At 37.9% G+C, this 7,241-nt stretch overlaps 1 pseudogene; it reads right to left on the bottom strand.

The window, feature by feature from the left end:
• Positions 1–2,403: 2,403 nt before the first annotated feature.
• LOC105887666 lies at positions 2,404–2,907 on the bottom strand (annotated as a pseudogene).
• Positions 2,908–7,241: the final 4,334 nt, after the last annotated feature.

Below are 7,241 nucleotides of genomic sequence, written 5' to 3'. Positions count from 1 at the left end.
CTTGCTTTATTCTGCCTTGAATGAGATCATAATGGTGAGGCCTTGGCAGCAATGTTGCCACTGCGGATGAAAAGCCATGAGAACTACTTGGTGTTGGCTCACCCTCACTGCTTTGGGACAGTTGAACTAAAGGCAGCAACTGCATTCTTCTGGATATATTTTTTAATTTCAAAATATTAAGGGGTACAAATGCTTTTGTCACATGGAAACCTTTCATAATGTGTAAGCCAGAGCTTTTAGTGTGCCTGTTACTGAATAGTGTCTATTGTACCTGATAGGTAAGGTTTTACCCCTTACCTACCCCCTTCTAGGTTTCCGATGACCTTTATATAACTTTGGGCCTGTGTGTGCCCATCATTAGCCCCAGTTATCAGTACATGAGGTGTTTGTTTTTCCAATCCTGAACTACTTAGGGTAATGGTCTCCAGTTCCATCAGAGTTGCTTCAAATGACGTTATTTCATTCCTTTTGATAGCTGAGTAGGGTTCTGTGGTGTGTGTGTGTAATGTGTGTGCATTTATGACGTTTTCTTTACTCATTGATGGGCATTTATGTGATTCCGTACCTTTGCAATTGTGAGTTGTACTGATAAAATGACTTTCCTTTGTATAGATGAGATTGCTCAATCAAGTGGTAAGTCTATATTTATTTATTATTGAGGAATCTCCATTCTATTTTCCACAGAGGTTGTACTAACTTGCAGTCTCATCAACAATATGTAAGATTTCCTTCCTCTTGGTCCTCCACAGTCCTTCCTCAAACTATGTATGCATAGTTTGCAAATATTTTCTCCCATCCTATAGGTTGTCTATTTACTCTGCTGATTACATCCTTTGCTGTATAGAAGCTTTTTAATTTACTTATGTCCCATTTATTTATTTTCATTGTTACCATATTTGCCTTTGGGGTCTTAGTTATGAATTTTTTTTTTGCTTAGGCCAATGTCTAGAAGAGAGTTTCCTACATTTTCTCCTAAAACACTTAAGTGTTTTGTTCACCTTATAATAATTTTTGTATATAGCAAGTGATAGAGATCCAGTTTCATCCTTCAGAATGTAGCTTTCCAGTTTTCCCAACACCATTTATTAAATAGAGCTTCCTTTCCCCAGTGTATGTTGTTGCCTGCTGTGTTGAAGATCAGTTGGTTGTGGGTAGATGGTTTTATTTCTGGGTTTTCTATTCTGTTCCATTCATTGGTCTATGTTTCTACTTTTATACCAGTACCATGCTGTTTTGGTTACTATAGCCTTGTAGTATAATTTGAAGTCAGATAATGTGGTGCCTCCAGATTTGTTCCTTTTGCTTAAGATTGCTTTGGCTATTTCAGCTCTTTTCTTGTTCCAGATGAGGCTTAGAATTATTATTTTTTTCTACATCTGTGAAATGTAGTGTTGATATTTAATGGGGATTGCATTGAATCTGTAAATCACTTTTGGCAATCTGGACACTTTAATGGTGTTGATTCTACCTATACATGAGCATGGAATGCTTTTCTGTTTGTTTGTGTCATCTGTGATTTCTTTCATCAGTGTTCTGTAGTTGTCCTTGAGAGATCTTTCACTTCCATGGTTAAGTATATTCCAAGTTATTTTATTTTCTTTGTAGCTATTTAAATGGCATTGAGTCCTTGATTTGACTTTCAGCTTGACTGTAACTTGATATAGATTTGCTACTGACTTGTGTACATCTGAGACTTTGTCAAATTTATTTACCTTTCCTAGGATTCTTACTGTGGAGTCTCTAGGGTTTTCTTTTCTTTTCTTTTTTTTTTTTTTTTAACATCCAACTATTACTTTGTTTATATTACTATGCCTAAGTTACATGGAAAAAAGACAACCAAGCAATTCTGCCCATTTCAGAATAGTTTCCAATCAACACCAATTATGTGGTGACAAATAAGTAGGGATGGTGACATCTTTGGGTCAAGACTGACAAGGAAGAACGGGCTCTGGTGCTACGGTTCATCTCTAATAAGAATATGGCACACTGGCCACAAGCCATGCTAACACTGAGCCTTTAGCGCTGGGCACAGATTCGGATCTCTTTTCTGAAGCTAGCAAATCAAGTGAAATAACTGGGTTTAAAAAAAAAGTTTTAAAATGAAGCCCAAGTTTAAAAACCATGCTTTTGACATATTTTCCTTTCAAAATTTACATAAAACACACTTTTTCACTCTAATAGCCCAGATATTTTTCCTTACATAGCCCACCACCTAGCTGCAGACTCTTCTGCCTCAAGATGTAAACATAGGGAAAAAAATTAACAGCATCTGCATAATATTCTCTCTGCACACTGCTGTTGGATGGAAAATACAAAATTAAAAAAAAAAAAAGAAAGAAAGAAGGGTTCCATCTTAGATTCTCACAGCCTCTTGTTCCCCAGTTCATGACTCCGACTCCGATGCTAAGGTGACAGTGTATGTAAGTAGATTTTTGCTTTCAGTGAAGGAGACCTGGGAAAAGATGGATTTCCCTTTTTTTCTTCAAGAATTATCAGTGGTACATGCTCCTCAAAGCTCCCACTCTCTCGAACTAGAGCACGTTCCAGGATCACACGGCCTTCCTTATAACGCTGGCTGTCTTCAGTGGCAAACTCAGATCCATCCCAGTTTGCTATTGCAGTTTTTGCAGCTCACATCTCGAACCATGTGGCGGCCAGTGAGCATGACCCTATCTTGAACTTCACTGTATTGCAGGTTAACTTGTTAAAAAGAAACGCTCTGCCAGTGGCTCCTGTGAACCGAGTGGAGATGAGTTCTGAGCGGTTTGTCAGGATTGTATCACAGTTTGCACAAGAAAACAGTCGGGTACCACCAATATGATTAAGGAAAATTCTACCCATTTTTATAACTGAAGTTCTAAATACCCTGAGCTGCGGTCAGGTCCGCGGCTGCCAGCAGCTCTTTGCTCCTCAGCTGGGATCATCTCTAGGGTTTTCTAGATGCAAGATCATATTATCAGTGAACAGGGATAGTTTGACCTCCTCTTTCCCAGTTTGGATGCCCTTTATTTCTTTGTCTTACCTTGTTACTCTGGGTAAGATTTCCAGTACTATGATGGATAGAAGTGGCCACTCTTGTCTTGTCCCAGTTCCTAGGGGAAATGCTTTCAACTTTCCCCCACTCAGTATGATGTTGGCTATGGGTTTGTCCTATAAGTATTTGTTATTTTGAGACATGTTCCTTCTATGTGTATTTTCTTGAGGGCTTTGATCAGGAAAGGGTGCTGGGTTTTTAAAAATGCTTTTTCTACATCCATTGAGATGACCACATGGTCTTTGTTTTTGCTTCTGTTTATAGGGTCAATCACACAAATTGATTTGCATGTTACATCTCTGGGATATAAACCCAATAGGTCATGGTGCATTACTTTTGTGATGTGCTGTTGAATTCAGTTTACTACTATTTTGTTGAGGATTTCTGCTTCTATGTTCATAAGAGATATTGGTTTGAGTTTTTCTTTTTTTGTTGTGTCCGTGTCCTTTCCTAGGCTTGGTATTAAGGTGATATAGGCTTCACAAAATGAGTTAAGGAGGATTCCTTCCTTCTTGATGTTATGGAATAATTTCTGTAGGATAGGTGCCAGTTCTTCTCTGTAGGTCTCGTACAATTTGACTGTGAATCTGTTTTGGGGCTGGTATTTGTTGGGAGATTTTTGTTACTGTTGCAATCTTGCTGCTTGCTATTTATATTTCTTCTTGATTCAAGTTTGGAAGATAGTGCATTTCCAGGAATTTCTCCATTTACTCTAGGTTTTCAGTTATTGTGAGTAGAGGTTTTTATAGTATTCATGGCTGATATTGTGTGTTTCTCTGGTATCAGTTGTGATGTCTCCTTTTTAAATTTCTTATTAAGCTTATTTGAGTCCTTTCTCTTCTATTTTTGATGAATCTGGCTAGTTGTCTATTAGTTTTGTCTGTCTTTTCAAAGAACCAAAGTTTTGTTTTGTTGATACATTTCACCCCCCCCCTTTTTGGGGGGCTTCCATTTCATTTGGTTTTGCTCTGAGCTTTGTTATTTCTTTTGTCTCATGGCTTTGAGTTTGGCTTGCTCTTCCTTTTCTAGTTCCTTGAGTTAAGTAAGACATGGGTTGGTAATTAGTGATCCTTCCGTCTTCTTGATGTAGACTTCTAAGGCTATGGCCTTTCTCCGTAGGAGTGCTAAGTATCTCATAGATGTGGATAGCTTGTGTCCCTTTTGTTATTCAGTTTACTGAATCATTTGATTTCCATCTTTGAATATGAGCTGTGAAGTAAGCACATCTTGATTTCCATCTTAATTTCATACTGACTTACGGATCATTCATTAGGAAGGGTGTTTAATTTTTCATGATTTTGTGAGGACTTAAGTGTTTCTCTTAGAATTTATTTCTAGTTTCATTCCACTCTGGTCTGAGAAGATACATGGTATGATGTCAATTTTTGACTTTGCTGAGACTTGTTTTATGGTCTAAGATATGATCAGTCTTGGAGAATGTTTCATGTGCTATGAAAAGAATTATGTTTGGGGCAGCGCCTGTGGCTCAAAAGGGTACAGCTTCGGCCCCATATGCCAAAGGTGGGTTCAAACCCAGACCCGGCCAAAAAAAAAGAAAGAAAAGAATGTGTATTCAATAGTTTGGGGATAGAATGTTCTGTAGATGTCTGTTAGGTTCATTTGTTCTAGAGTTCTATTTAAGTTTAGTGTTTCTTTATTCATTTTTTGCTTCAATGATATGTCAGCTCTTTCTGTGGGATATCTAAGTCCCTGGCAATTATTATGCTACTGTTTATTTCTTTGCTTAGATCTAGTAGAATTTGCTTTATAAATATGGGAGCTCTTATGATAGGTACATGGATATTTAGGATTGTTATATTTTCCTGTTGAATTGTTCCCTTTACCATAATATAATGACCACTTTGTCTTTTTTTTTTTTTTTTTTTTTTACCATTATTGATTTAAAGTCTATTTTATCATATGCAAGAATGTCTATGCCTGCTCACTTTTGGTTTCCATTTTTTGTGTAATTCTTTTCCCATGACTTTGAGTCTGTGGAAGTCTTTGCAAGTTAGATGTGGTTCTTGGGTATATTGTATATACATCCGTTCAGCCAGTCTGTGTCCTTTATATGTAGCATTAAGACAATTCACATTCAGTCTTAATACTGGTATGTGGGATACTATTGTGTTTATCATATTGGATGATGCCTCGTTGTTCTTTTTTCTCTCTTGTTCTATTGTTCCAAAAGACCTTTAACTTCTGGATATTTTTTACCTTGGTAGATATCTATTATGCTGTTCCATGTATAATGCAGTTCTGAGAATTTCCTGTAGGGCAGGTCTAGTCGTGACAAATTCCCTTAGTGTTTTCTTGTCTTGAAAAATCTTTATTTCTCTATCTTTTACAAAAATTAATTTTGCAGGATACAAAATTCTTAAATTCTTAGTTGTCAGTTGTTCTGTTCAAGAAGACTAAAAATGAGGCCCCAATCCCTTCTGGCTTGTAAGGTCTCCACTGAGAAGTCTGCTAGTAGCCTGGTGGGTTTTCCTTTGTAGGTTAGTTGTTGCTTTCATCTGCTCCTTGCAGAATTTTCTCCTTCATTTTGGCTTTAGCCATGTTGGTGACTTTGAGAAGTCCTGTTTGCTATGCATTTTCCTGGTGTTCAGTGACCATCTTGTATCTGGATATCTGAATCTCTGGTAATATAAGAGTAGTCTTTCTCAATAATTATTTCAAATAGATTTTCCTGCTTTTTGCTTTTTCTTCTTCGCCTTCAGGAATACCTATAATTTGTATATTGGTTTGCTTTACAAACCGTGTTTTCCCCCAAAGAAGACCTACCCCAAAAATAAGCCCTAGCAGGATTTCTATGCATTTGTTAAATATAAGCCCTACCCCATAGTAAGACCTAGTGATAGGTGTGGCTATGCAGCATATCTGCATAGTCACGCCATGCATTTCGGCATGGAGAGGAAGACATCCCTCAAAATAAGCCCTAGAGTGTCTTCTTGAGAAAAAATAAATATAAGACAGTGTCTTATTTTCAGGGAAACACGGTAGTCCCATATTTCTCTGAGTGATTGTTCATTCTTCTTTATTCTTTTTTCTATATCTTTGACTGGCTGGGTTAGTTTAAGAGCCTTGTCTCCAAGTTCTGCAAATTATTTTTTTCTGTTTTCTCTGGCCTGTTGTTGAAGTTTTCTGCTATTTTTTGAAATTCTCTAAATGACTCATTCTCTAAGTTCAGTTACATCTTTTATTATGTTGTTTAGCTCTTTAATGACTCTTTCATTGATGTTCTAAAGTAGTTTTGGCTTCTTTATGTTGATTTTCAACTTTCTCTTTAATTATATTCATCTTACTTGCCATCCATATTCTGAATTTCATCTCTGATGTTTCAACTATTTCCTTCTGGTTGGGGTCCATTGCTATAGATCCATTGTAATCCTTGAGGGTATTGAACTAACTTGTTTTTTTCATGTTTCCAGAATTGTTTTGCTAATTTCTTCTCTTCTCAATAGAAAGTCTATTTTCTCAGCTCAGAGCAGATAGGTTTGCAGAAAACTTGCTCTCCTTTGCTGAAAACTTTCCTACTTAATGAGAAGGAAAAGTCTTCATACGGTGTTATTGTGTTCTATTGTGGGAGACTGGACAGGCAGGAGAGAAGATGCATGTTCTATGTTGTCCTATTGTCCTGTAATTGTCACAGGCCAAGTTGGTGCTGGATGATCTTCATGTGGAGTGATGAGTTATTCCCCAAGCTGTTGGAAGCTTGGGTTGGGGCTGGGAAACTCCCTCTCCATGGAGACTGGCACTGTGGGAGATTGCTTTACTTAGGTCTCACAGTGGTAGTAAAAGGAGAGTTGGCCTCCATAGTGGTCATAGTTATCAGGGCTGCAGGAATTTATTCCAACTGGGTCTGAGGGCAATGAGTAGTCCTTGGCAGAGCAGTGGACAGCAGAGGCAGTTCTCCAATCTATATTAGTTTACAAAACACAAAAGAAGCATTTTAGTTATTGACTGATAAATGGAATTAATGTTGATGGACAATGTAAGACCATTATTTTATGGTAAGAATCACTCAGAGCACGGCTCAGCGCCTGTGGCTCAAGCAGCTAAGTCTCCAGCCACATACACCTAAGGTGGCGGGTTCAAATCCAGCCCAGACCTGCCAAACAACAATGATGGCTGCAACCAAAAAATAGCTGGGCGTTGTGGCGGGTGCCTGTGGTCCCAGCTACTTGAGAGGCTGAGGCAGGAGACT

This window comes from Otolemur garnettii, unplaced genomic scaffold (assembly GCF_000181295.1).
Source record: "Otolemur garnettii isolate 467f Iridium unplaced genomic scaffold, OtoGar3 scaffold00103, whole genome shotgun sequence".
Lineage (NCBI taxonomy): Eukaryota > Metazoa > Chordata > Mammalia > Primates > Galagidae > Otolemur > Otolemur garnettii.
The sequence above is the reverse complement of the archived record's forward strand: the minus strand, read 5'-3'. Positions and strand labels throughout refer to the sequence as shown.